The sequence below is a fragment of the Vigna angularis genome, chromosome 5, assembly GCF_016808095.1.
Source record: "Vigna angularis cultivar LongXiaoDou No.4 chromosome 5, ASM1680809v1, whole genome shotgun sequence".
Classification (NCBI taxonomy): Eukaryota; Viridiplantae; Streptophyta; class Magnoliopsida; order Fabales; family Fabaceae; genus Vigna; species Vigna angularis.
The window spans coordinates 4,138,960-4,153,487 of NC_068974.1; positions in this window are offsets into that span (position 1 = coordinate 4,138,960).

Below are 14,528 nucleotides of genomic sequence, written 5' to 3' on the forward strand. Positions count from 1 at the left end.
CAGAACACGTGCCATTGATATAGTTTGTCATGGAAAGGAGAGTTATGAAGATGAGTTCTTCTATGTATATATGGCTCTCTTCACGTAGCTTCATGTTCGACTTTCTTTGGACGAGTTCACTATGGGTTTCCTTTAACTTTTCAATGTAGCATTGACATAGTTGCATCCTAATGGGTGGGGCTATATTCAATCTTTCAATTGGATATGCAAGGTGATAATAAGAAAGCCAAAGGCTTAAATTTGGGGTCCGTAATCGGACTCTTTCAAAAATTTCAAGAAAAGATTCTTCAAAGTTGTGATCAACCAAAGTCGTTGGTTAGACCTCTACGTCAAAAAATGGGAATTAGAAATTCCCTTTTTATTGGACTAATAACCCCTTGAGATATGAAGGTTGTCCAAAGGATGTTCTATCTATGAAGGACCGAAGAATTATCAACATCTTGGAGAAGATGTTGCAATGTATGTTGGCTCGACTTCTTGTTAGAATTTACATCTGCAGCAATCTGGTCTTTGAACTAGAGTGTAAGTGTAGAATATTTCTTTAACTTGGGCACTTTGTGAACTGATGTGAACATTTTTATTGTGTATCATGCTGCAAAGGTTGTGGGCAATGACAAGTTCTTTTGCCTTATCCAAAGCAAAATAGAGGAAGCGGCGAGGGTAGTGGGAAAGAATGATGTCCCAACCTACAAAGGGCTAGGATACACATCGACCATCGAGTGGTACAGAGAGGCCACTACTCCAACGTAAGGAATGTTATAAATGATAAGAAGCGATGGAATAAGCTCCTACAAGCTATATGACTTAAGCAAGGTGGAGACTTCAAAATGAGTTAGTGGTTCTGGAAGCTTGATGGTGGTGGGAATATGGTGCACATATGATGGTTTTAATATGGAAAGATGGTGGATCTTCTTCCAAGCTATATGACTCAAGTAACGGGAGAAGTTATGTTGGTGTTTATGTGCTCTCAAGAGAGGTTGGGTCAACCTAAGAGGAAGGGTTAAACGAAACGTAGAAGTACTGCTCTAGCCTTGGTCACTTAAGTTGAATAGTATGGTACAAATTTGGCAGCATAACAACACTCAATTCAAAGGTGAATTTACATGGTGGAGACACCTCCATTTATAAGCTTATTAGGTAACCCTAAAGTTGTCTCTAAATTGTAGAATGAAAACTCTAATACTCTAACTTAGAAACCAAGGTAAAATAATTTTCATTAGGAGAATGACACATGGCCATTACTAAGGAGCAATCTTCTCCATTAGGAGAATAAGACATGGTCACAAATATGGAGAAATCCTCTTCATTAGGAGCATGCATATGGTAAGAGCATGTGTCTCATAAAAAAGAGCAACTTGGAGATCAATCCAGCTGATTCGAGATCGTACCCGATCAAATTAATAATGCAAATTAAGTGTAGTATACCAGAATCACCACAGTGCAATAATCTCAAGCAATCTACAAAGAAAATAAAAACAAACAAAATAAAAATAACCTTTAATGTTTCGGTAGGTCCCTTTTTTCATCCAGATTCTCAAATAGGTCCCCTACTTATTCGGTGTCTCAATTGGGTCCTTATTTTTGAAAAAATGAAACAAATAGAGGATTGTCGTCAAATTGGACAAACGTCGTTTAAGAAGCCCTTACGTGGCACGCTGACAGTATTGTTTAAATTGACGTGGTTGTAAAAATCTGATTGTGAAGTATATTTTGTAATTTGTGAATTAAAAAGTTGAGCGCAAATTGGGGAAAACAAATTAAATTAAGGGCAGATATGGGGAAAAAAATTAAATTAGGGGCAGCCCCTTTCTCTACAATTGAGAAATCGAAAACATATTGGGGAAAGTGTGATTGGGGCTTCGTATTAGGGTTCGTGTGAGAAAAAAAAGTGTGTTTTTGTTTGATTGGAAGCGCGAGGGTTCCTGGGTGAAAAACATCGGTTTTGAAATAAGGGTGAGGGTGGGACCTTCTATCATACATTTAAATTGCAATAATACTTTATGCTTTATCAACATTTCATACATTATCTTGAGTATTAGGAATTGCACATGATATCATATGATATACTCATTTGAATTCAGTATAAATGCTCTGATATGTATCTGGTATATACATATGTTATACTGCTTCAAAGTGATAGACTGAGCTCTGATATACATTATGTGATCAAACATTTACTGCTCACATTCTAGTATAGTGATACGTCTCTAAATGATAGGGGGAGCATCACACTTTTTAATGGTCTGTAAGGATTACTATCTTGATGTTTCTTTTAGCACTTATTCCATGTTACTTGTTCTGTCATTTTGTGCTAATGCACAAAGGGGGAGAATAAATGGAAAACACATTTCTTGTTGTGCATCATCAAGAAAGGGGAAGATTGTCGATAGGGGAGCTATATCTAGATATACCCATCTCATATATATGTTTTTGATGATGAACAAAAGAAACGTTTTATGGTTTCTTGCATAGCCAATGAGATAACTATTGTTTTATCATTACTGTGTTTGTGCTTAAGATGCTTGATACATGTATTCATTGTGTGTAAATGAATCATAAGTTTAAACATATTGCACACTACATTTCTGGTAGAAATAATCGATTAGACATTGTATATAATCTATTAGATTTCTCCAGTTATCAATATATGCTTAACAGGGGCAAATGATTGTGTAATAATCGATTACATTAGTTGTATAATTGATTAAAACACATTGTTATGCCAACATGTGTTTGATAAGTGCATTGTTATGCCAACATGTGTTTGATAATTGATTAAAACACATTGTCTTGTGCGTTATTTCAATAAAATTTAATGAGCTATCAATTTCATAACTAACTTGTTGATTGAGTATTGATTGTAGGAGCGTCTAAGAACAAGTCTTAGAGAATCAAAGATCACATTTGGGTTAATCATCAAGATTCTTCAAGAAAACTGAGTTGAAAGAGTTTTGATCAATTATGCACTGCTAGTGTACTACTGTGAAGATCAGATTCATCATTTGTAATCAGAGGATTGTGTTCCTTTGTTGGTTAGCCAGGAGGAGAGAATTGTGGTGTTCTTCATTGAGATTTGGGATTGCTCTCAAAGTGTTTAGAGAGTTGGGATTACTCTCTGTTTTGGTAAGATTGAGAGGTTGTTAACATCTTGTATTATAAGTGACTTTGACTTAGGTAAGAACTACATTGAGAGGCTATATCTCTGTATTCTTATAACTCAGTCATTATGGTGGAATCCTTTCAACTAAGGTTGTTGAAGGAAGACTGGATGTAGGCTTGACCGAACCAGTATATATTGTTGTGTTGATCTTTCTCTCCTTTCTCTTTTATTGTTGATTCATATAATTGTTTTATTGATTTCAAGAAAACTCAAATATTTTGCAAAGCTTTTGAAAAGAACGATCTTTTAAGGAAAAATCCAATTCACCTCGCCCCCCCTCTTGGTTGAGATATAAGGCATCACTTTTCTAACATGTATTGATCATCAAAAAAATATTAAAGGAAGACGTTCGTTGAATGAAGACATGGAAGACCTAGTGCCTCGATTCTAAGAAGAAGCCAAAGAGAGGATCAAAGAGTTGAAGGAGGTTAACACCACTTTGAAGTTGTCTTTAGAGGAGGAACAAGAGAGTAAACTGGCGATGAAGGTTGAGATTAAGGCATTCCACAAGTACATCTTTGTCGAAGGCACCAAGGGGTTTCTTAAGGCTATTTGTCAAACCAAATTCTTGTACCAAAAGAGTGTCGTCAACCAACACCAGGTTTGACGTGAATAAGGACATCTATGAAGGATGCATATTTGATGTCGACGAGATAGCAGTTGCAAGATAGGCTCAAGAAGCTATTGCTAAATAAGGTGTCAGCGAAGGGTCTGGGAGGAGGATACTCGGGTTAGGCCTTCCACTATTATTGACTCTATGGTTATTGAAGAGGAGAACAATGATGACGATGGAGCTAACCAATTTTTGTGTCTTACATATTTATGCCCTCATATAGCCTTTAATATTGAATTCTTAATTGGTTTTTGTACTTTAAAAAAATATTTTAATTAGGATTTGATATAATTGGTTTTATTGAACATGAGATACAAACACATGATAAAAATATTCTTTTAGTTGCATAAATATTCTTTGGATATTTTGAAGTGTGTTAGTGGAGCTATAGTTAAGTTGAGCATATTGAGGTGTGAAAATAAATTGGTTAAAGTTTCATGGCACCTTAAAGATTAATCCAAAAATAGAAAATAATCAAGAGCACAAGAATGCAAGCCAAACATTGCATGAAGAAGTCAAGAAAAACACGAGGAAGTGAAGAAAATTAGCTTAGCCAAAAAGAGGAAACAAGCAACAAAAAATGAACAATGCAGTTTTCTCTTCTTGGTCATGTACATGAGAGGCTACGAATAAGATCTTAACAGAAAATTTTAGAGAGATAAGGGGAGATTTTGGGCCGTTGGGAGTCTAGGGTATTAGTAGTATATTAGGTTATAATTAGGGTGTTTTAAAAAGGGTTTTAGGTTAAAAGAGTGGAGCACATTCACGGCAGCTGTAAGAGAGGGAAGAACATTCAGTGTATTCTAGAGACTAGAGGAGTGTTAGCAATCTTTGGAGTTCAGGTAAGGGGAGTAACATGTTTGTGTTGTGTGCTTTGGGTTATCTTGAACCAAGATGCATGTGCCTGTTGTCTCGGTCCTGTTGCGGCTCCGAGTATAGGGTTGAGTTATATTCATTGTTTAAAAGTTTTAATTTCCGTTTTGTTTCTTTGTTCTCTTCCCATGAAGTAGGGGTAAATTATGCATGGTGGTCTGGTTTGAGAGGGTTTATGTTTCTTTTGAGACCATGAAGTTTTTTCTCCCTGTACACTCCATCGGGAGTTTCGGTACCTACCCTCTGCAAGCATGGGGGTTGGGTTAGTCATGGTTCGTGTGCCACGTTTTTATCAACGTGAAGAGTGGGGATTGTATTTGGTGGGACGAAAAGAAGCAAAGGAAGAAGAAGATAGAAGGTTGTTAGGGTGACCGAAAGGAAAAGGTAGGGAGTTTAATCGTAAGAAGCGTTTTCCGCTTGAAGCGAAGGAAGGGAATATGGGTAGATGAGAAATAAAATAGGTATTAGGGATTGAGTGTTGTGGGCCGAATGCATCGAGTGGTAAAGTGATGTTAAAGAGAGAGTAGATGAGTATGTTGTGTAAATACATGTGTGAGAGCATGGGTGGTGAATGAAGCTTGTAAAGTGGGGTTCGTGTTCTTCATTCATGGAGTGCAGAGAAGGGAGAATTCTTTTAGTTTTGGGTTGGAATTTTAAAGTTGTTGTAGGAGATTATAGGTGGGTCCGTGGCTTATATGGTGAGCGAGAAGTAAGTTTTGAAGGGGTACCTAAACTAAAATCAAGTATCACGTGGGCTTATGCATATGTGAGGTTTAACGAAGAGATGGAAGTAGGCCTCCAGTTGGTTAATGCAGGGGAGTATTTTTAGGTGTAGAAAATAAAAAGAGGGAGAGGTGGAGATTGCATGGAGTTCTCCATGGGAAGAGGACTCACGTCTAGTGCTTCTTCATTAGCATACATATATATATTTATATATATATATATATATATATATATATATATATATATATATATATATATATATATATATATATATATAACTACTGCACTAAAGGGATATAGCCTCGGTTGTTTTCGGTTATAGACACTGGTTCGGTAACCGAGGCATATCCAGACGAGGTAAAAATGTTATCTCTTTTTGCCTCGGTTGTGACTCGAATCGAAAAACGATAGGATTTTACCTCGGTTTCTGCTGAACCGAGTCAATATCTTGGATTCTACTACCTCGTTTGAGACTTGAACCGAGGCAGTATAGTGATTTTCGATTTTCCAATGTTCTAGGAAATTGCCTTCCATTAACCGATGACCTTCCATTAGATCACCTTCCATCACATTAACTTATTATCATTTTCTCTGTTGCATCTTTCAATCTCAAACTCTGTGAAACCACAACCAGAAAAAGAAAGCAAAATCTCACAACCAGAGAGAAAAATATCTAGAGAGGCTAAAATCATATTCAGATTCTTTCATAAATATAACAGAATCATACAACACAAAAAAGAAAACACAAAAACGAAAAAGATCCTTAAGCCCGTGCTCTGCTCCTTCTTCACCTGCGTAAAATGGAGCCAACAACGGCGACTTTGTTGAGCAACGACGGTCCGACGACTGGCCTCGGCTCCAACATGAGGTTGCGAACGACACTTCCCCAGACGCGAATCCGCGAAGAGGCATCAGATCTGTAGATCTGAGATTGGAACGAGAGTCGGTTGGGACGTTGGGGATCTCTGTTGCGGGTGAGCCGGGCCTTCAGATCTGTAGATCTGAGATTTTTCACCACCAAAAGCCACCGCCAACAGCAACCGCCAACAGCCACCGCCAACATCAACCGCCAACAGCCACCGCCAACAGCCACCGCTTCACTCCAAAGACGGGGCCGCTTGCTCTTCACTCTAGAGATGGGGCCGCTTGCACAGGCGAGGTGGTGGTGGCTCCTTGTAGCGGCAGGGCAGCGGCGGGGCCACTTGCTCTTCGCTCCAAAGACGCAATGGCAGGTGAGGTGGAAGCTGCACTCGAGCCGTCGCCCAGGACGAGGTGGTGGTGGCTCCCGGCAGTGCCGAGGCAGTGGCGGGGCAGCGGCGGGGCAACGGCAGCGAATCTTACAACAGCAAAAGCGAGATTGGAACGAGAGAAAAGCGAGCTTGGAACGAGAGAAGCGAGATTGGAACGAGAGAGAAGCTTCTAGGGAACGAGAGAGAAGCGAGAAAAATAAAAGGAAGAAGAGAGAGCTGCTAGGTTTTCTCGTGCTTCAGTCCAAGCCCAAGCCTTATATGCCTCGGTCCATCTAGTAACCGAGGCAGTAACTTTTTCACCTGAAGTATATACCTCGGTCTATTCTGTCAACCGAGTCAGTATGTCTTTTAGACACCGGTTATTTAATAACCGAAACATATAATGATTTGAAAATTATAACTCTGCCACTGCGTCTGATACGCTTCGGTTTCAAAAAAACCGAGGCATAATGTACGAGTTAAAAATGCAATTTTTTACTAGTGTATATATATATATATACATATATATATATATATATATATATATATATATATATATATATACATATAATATCTATATCTGAACTCATATCTCACATGAGTTTTTTATGATGACAAAAAAAATGTTTTATAGTTTATTGTACAACAAAATGACAAAACAATTGTTTGATTATATTTATGATTGTGCTTGAACTGTTTGATATATGTATTTATTGATTGAAAATGAATCATTGATTGAAACACATTGCACATTGCATATCTGATACAAGTAATTGATTATATTGTTTTGTAAATCTATTAAATTTTTTCAGATTTATGTTTATGCTTAACAGTGGCAAAACAACAATGTTTTAACCGATTATATTAAATGTATAATCGGTTAAAACATGTTGTTATGCCAACATATGTTTGATGAGTGCATTGAAGTGTTTGAAATAAAAAATGTTTAGTACAAAAATTGACGTCATATAGAGAGACATTAAATTGACGTCGAATTTTTGACGTCGAATTTTTAAAATTTGACATTAATCAAATTGACATCGAATTTTGTTAATATTCGATGTTAAGCAATTTTTTTATTTTTTTTTAATAATTATTATCCTTTTTTACAACTCTACGAGACCTAAAAGCAGCAAAACAACAAATTTCAGTTTTTGATATTTTATAAAGCATGAACTATGAATGTATAGTATAGTATCAACAACAAACAACAAACAAGTTCAATCAAACAACAACAACAAACAAGTTCAACCAAATAACAATAACAAACAAGTTCAACAAAAAACAACAACAAACAAGTTCAACAAATAAGTTCTTCAAAACGAAAACGAAAACGAAAACTAACCTTCAAAAGGTGGGTTCATCGGAATAAAGTGTTTCTACCAATGAGAGAGAAAGCAGAATGCGCCTATGAAGGACAAGAACACGAAAATAATCGGTCAAACGAAAATTATATATAAAGTAGTTATTAACATGCATTTGTATCAAATGAAAGAAAGATTACATGTGATGGTCGTCAAACTTCGTTCGAGAAAAGTTTGAGAAGAGAGAAATGTCCCGCGCGCTAAGATAAAGTGAATAAATTTTCAATCTCCCGCTCAAATTAAAAAAGGAAAACTTTTGGCTGAGAGATAATATGTCAAAACTCCTACAAAATTCGACGTATTATATGTGGTTTAAGAGAAAAAAAGAAAAAAGGAATTAAAAAGGGGTTACTTTTTGGCTTCTGGCTGCCAAATAATATGTTGAAGCCTTTATAAAATTCAACGTATTATTTGTTGTTTAAAAGAAAAAATTAAAAAAGGTGACTCTTTGGCTTCTGACTGACAAATATTACGTAGAACCCCTAGAGGATTCAACATACTATTGTTGGTTTAAAAGAAAGAAGAAAGAGAATGACGCGCTGGTTTAAATAATTACCATCATAGAACGTCGAATTGAATGAGGCTTCGACGTTCTACAATTGCATTTCTTTACAAAAATGTCACCGGTCACTTTTAACATTGGTTATTCAGTGGTTGGACGTTGAACGCGTGACGATATACACTATTTTTGCACTAGTGAATTTCAAATATGCTTAAGTATGGAACTTAACCGATTACGTTATTTTCCTAATCAGTTAAAATGTGTTTTAACTGAAAACCATTTTCTTGAAAACCCATAAGTGTTAATAACGGTCATATTTTGAATGTTTTGGCTTATATGTTTTATATAATCGATTGCATGCATATTTTGATCTGTTAAATCTTATGCAGATGTAAAATTGTTAAAGCACAAGGAAAAACTTAATAGATTACATTAAATGACTAATCAATTAAATTGCGTTAGAGTTGAAAATCTATAAATAGACGCATTGCTCTTTGTTCTCAATGATTTTGATGATCTTAAACTTTCATAACTAACTTGGTTGTTGAGGTTTAATTGCAGGAGCATCCTAATATTCTTAGAGAATCAATATTTCTTAATTGGAAGGAAATCCATCAAGATTCTTGCAAGATTGAAGTGTTTTCATATTGCTGATCATTCTACACATTATGGTGTACTCTATCATATCAGTGTTCATCTCCAATCTGGTTCTAGTTTCTTAGAGTTGGGATATCTCTAAGGTGACAAAAAGTGGGGATAACTTTCTAGGTTATGCTATAGGTGATATTGAGTTAGAAAAGGAGAGTACATTTGAGAGGGTTGTTCTCTGTATGTTTTGCTTGTAAAACTTTATCAATATAGTGAATCCCTTCATCTCAAGTTAATTGAAGGAAGATTGGACGTAGGCATTGGCTGAACCAATATAAACATTTGTGTTAATCTTTCTATCCTTTCTCTTTTGATATTGTTCATATTTTTGTTTGATTGCATTCCAAGAAAACTTCAAAGATTTTGAAAAATATTTTAAAGAACAATTTTTCAAAGAGGAAAATCAATTCACCCCCTCTTGGTTGAGATTATTGGCCTAACTTTCTCTCTCTCTCTCTCTCTCTCTCTCTCTCTCTATATATATATATATATATATATATATATATATATATATATATATATATATGTGTGTGTGTGTGTGTGTGTGTGTGTGTGTGTGTATGTGTGTGTGTGTGCGTCTTGGATATGGGTTCCACTTAGAAAGGAAAATTGATGAAAGGATTTTTTTTTTAATTTGAATGAGGTTTTTGAATTGGATGCAGAGAGGTATAATGTTGCTAATGAGAGACCAATAGTCTCTTTCACTTGGCGCGAGAAAGTTGGTTGCATAGGTGGGGAACTCTTTGTTCTTTTTGAGTTTGGGTGAGTGTATTATTAAATAGATGAGTAGGTGATGGGTGGGTCCTACTGATGTAATTGAATAAGATTTAGAGAAAATAGGAAAGAAGGTGTGTGTGAGTAAAGGGATTCTCCTACATGAAAAGAAAAATAGTGGATCAATTTCCCTTACGCGAAGTGAAGAGAATTAAACCCAAATGGGGTTTGTATTTTATTTGTTTGTCAAGTGTGATTAAAGTCTGGAGTACTTTCGTGGATCATGTGAGATCATTTGAGGATTGATTGTTTTATGGTAATGTTTAATTGAATTAAATGATTATCATGGGGTAGTAGAACCTTGTGTTTGATCAGTTAACGTTTATTATTGAGATTAAATGTGGAATGTATTAAGATTCTATTATAAGTCTTGTGATTGGTGAGCAATGAATGTTATTAAGAATACATATGGAATTGTGATGTGAACAGGAAAATATGTTATTTCCTTGTACTATGGTCGGTCATGGGTGAGTTTTTCGTATTACGTTACAATAAGGATGTTGTCACCCTTCCTCTTGCACGAGGACTCGATAGGGTTGGATGTCTCGCCCAATGGCTTCAGCTCGTGCTCAGTATAGTGTACCGGTGCGCGTAGTCTCGATGTTTTTACTCGTTAGTCCTTGAGAAATCGGGGAGATATGTCAGAAGTTGCGATGAAAGATGATTCGAATCGCCCTGTTAGTGAGAACAACTTATGACGACACAATACAAGGAAAAGACATTAGTTTATGAATAGTTTGACTGTGTTGGAATGATATGATGAGATATGTTTCTATGATTATTTTACTCTTTAATTAATATGATTATTGTATATTGTGTGTTATGATATTTCTAGTTGCTCACCCTTGCATGTTGTGGTTGTGATTTTCACCTAGTTGCAAATAAGATCGGATCTGAGTAGATGACGAGAGTTAGAAGTTTAAGTTCAGGTCTTATAATTATTTTTATTTATTTATCGTTTAAAAGTTTCTGACTTGGTATTTTTATGTGAAAGTGGCATTCAGATATCTTCATTTTGAAGAGATAATATTTATAGTATTGTTTTGCCTTCACATTTTATTGAATAAAGTTTTGAATATTTAAAAGAATGTTTTATGAAAACGTTTTGGAAAAAGTTTTTACACTCATGACATTCTAACAGGGGTGTTACAGATTACATTAACAGAAAAAAGATTGTAATAACATTAAAAACCTAACAAAAAAACTCATTCTAATTTATAAAAAAAAACTTAAGAAAACACATTAGAATAAGTTTAGAATCATTTAGTGGGTTCAAATTTCATATTATAAATGGATCATCGATGAACTTATCCGCTGATAATTACTAATATAATAATCAAATAATTAAAATTTTAAAAAAGAAGAAAACCAAAGATAAAAAAGTAAGATAAACATATTTATTTTATTTGGATTAATATTATATTTACATCTATAAAATTTTATAAGTATTTTCTCAAGACGATGAAAACACTTACATTTTTCTATTTTCTTTTTTAAAGAACACTAAACCATATTTAAAAATATCCAGACGGGAGCATCATAATTCATAACTCCTATACACACAAAAATAAGAATGAAAAACGACAATAATGGGCAATTTGAAACTGAAACAGGTCAACGAGTGGGCTCCACGCGGCGTGCACGCGTGCGACGACAGGTGGGTCCCAGTTCGTATCCTTTGTACCTGTAGGGTGCTTTGTTTTCATGAGAGTCCGAGCCCTGAAAATGACGCAATTTTAATATTCCTCCGTCCTAATCATTTGCCCAACCCTACCAACCTTCACATTCCCTACTCAAACCACATACCACAAATTAACATCTCATTCAAATTCAGTAACCTAGCATGCAGGGCAACAGTTACCACATACATAGTCACACATACCAATCACACACCCTCTTGAAAAATCCCCGTTTAAGATTTTGTCACACCGCTTCTTCATTAATTAAGTTGCATCATTGTTGAATGAGTGGACATGGTTGACAAGTGGAAAGAGTCAAACAACGACATCACATGTGTTACAATTTCACTATCGGTGCACTAAGGTTACATCTTTAGATGTTTGCTAAAAAGTTTTTGTTGACTATATTAAACTTATAACACTCAACAAACAATTTTGGAACCAACTAATTTTATATTGGAGTTCATATTACAAAATAATTGAAATCATTAATGTATTCATGACATTTTTATAGTAAAAACTATGCATTTTGAATATTTTGTGGGCATTTTATTAGCATTTTGAATCTATTCAAGGTTTCAAATATTATATATATATATATATGAAGAGTGTTCGTGAACTCCCACTCTCGTCCACAAAATTTAGGGAACACTCTCCGAGAGTCCCTGGTCCTAAATCGAGTGGTGAAGAATGTTCGTGAACTCTCACTCTCATCCACAAAACTTAGGGAACGCTCTCCGAGCATCCCTGGTCCTAAACCGAGCGGTGAAGAGTGTTCGTGAACTCTCACTCTCGTCCACAAAATCCAGGGAACGCTCTCTGAGAGCTCCTGATCCTAAACCGAGCGGTGAAGAGTGTTTGTGAATTCTCACTCTCGTCCACAAAACCCAGGGAACGCTCTCCGAGAGCTCCTGGTCCTAAACCGAGCGATGAGGAACGTTCACCATGAACTCTCATTCTCGTCCTAAAACCGAGCGGTCACAAGTATTTGGTCATTCGGTCTCAAACCACAGCACATCGCCCGGTGATTCAAAAGGGAAATCACTTTAACCCAGGGTGAAGGGAGCTTCAAAAGCGAACTCCAAAATTATGTCGACCGGTGATTCAAAAGCGAAATCACCTCCCACAGGCAAACAACCTTTGATAATCACTCTTTCCTGCCCATTTTAAATTCGTCCGGCATATTTAATGTACTATACCTGGTGACCAATCGGCTAAGGAGAATCTGGAGCCAAAATAGACAACCGATCGGCTGTCAGACAAACACTAATCAGGAACGGTAAATATCATTAATGGCCAATTAATACGTTTAATGACCATATTAAATGCGAATATACACTATTTATAAGTGATTGACAGGTCATATTGCATGAGAATATGGTATTAATGGGACAACTAGTAGGTATATTAGCAAGTATTATTGGATTTGATTGCCTAAAAAAATATATTACGTTAATGATTAATCAATGTGCTTGGCTACCACAAGCCTTATAAATATATTATTGACGTTCAGGTAAAAGCACTTTTGATCTATCTTACAAAAAATATATAGAAAAACCCTAATGTACCGTGCGGTCCCCAGATTACCGTACAGTCTCTTGCACACACAGCCAGGCCGAACGCCCAGGCCGACCACCCAGGTCGACCTACCACCCGGCCGACCATCCCGGCCGACCAACCACTAGGTCGACCGTATGGTTAGATTATAAACAGTAATAACTCATTAAAGCCCCTAACGAAGATTAAGGCGTGATTGGGTCGTCATTAGGCCGACGAAAGGTAAAATCCCATTACAACCAGTATAAATAAGAGTCCTAGGTATGATTTCTAGACAGATTGCACATGTTGCACATTATGCACCACTTGCATTGCTTGTTATAACCGTTCGGTCATTTTACTGACTTGAGCGTCAGAGCACCTTTAACAGGTACGCTTCCATCCGACCTTGAGAAGGAGGGAGAGCGAGCTACGTCCGACCAGTCTTCAACGCCCGTCCGCTACAAGAACCGTCTGTCCGCGTCAACGTTTTCCATCCCAACGTCCGCCCGCCATGGAGAAAAGCTCGCCCGGTCTACAGCCTAGAGAGCTTCGAACCTCGTTCGTCCATCCGGTCTTCAATGTCTATCCATGTTTTGGCAGGAGACCTCCAAACCCGACCGGAACACCTGCTAAAACGTAATTCTGACTTGAGCGTCGGAGTGTTTTGTGCATGTGGACTACCGATTGGTGCAAAGAGAGGCTGGAGGGAGTGTAGGATTGGGAGACAGTGAAACGAAGTGTAGAGTGAAGAACGGTGCAGTAGTCTTGGTCCCTTTCATACCGAAACAATATATATTCATGTTAATTGAGACTTTGTAAATAAAAACTATTAACAAAACAACTAAAAAGGTTTATATGTATATTATTTCATCGTTATGTTAATACAAATTCCATATTTTATAATGACTTATTATATCGATTTTAATTTATTTTGTATAATAATACTAGTGCAACAAAGTACTATGTGTAAACACTCAATTTCGTCCAGGTAAGTCAATAAAGATAAAAAAATAAAAATAATAAGAATGAAAGAATAATAATTAATTGTGGGTAAAAAAAGAAGACAAAAAAATAAAATAAATTTCCTTAAAAAAATGTATACATAATTTTCAAACTTTAATTTAGCTCAAGAGCTCGAGAGTTGAATGCAGGACACATCACTAGAAAATATTTTTGAAATATTGGTTTCTAGATAAAGGAATGTTTAATATGGTAATAATTTGAATCAATATTATGCCAATAGTTATAAGCAATAATTAATTGATTTATATTATAACTTGTTGCATTAGTTTCTTTTTAAAAAAAAGAAAAACATGATCTTAAAAATTGACAAAGTTTATGACAATATTTATTATCAATGTTTTGAATATTATTTAATTTGTTTTTCTTGCAACCAATACCATTTTTTTTCCTATTTTGTTCAT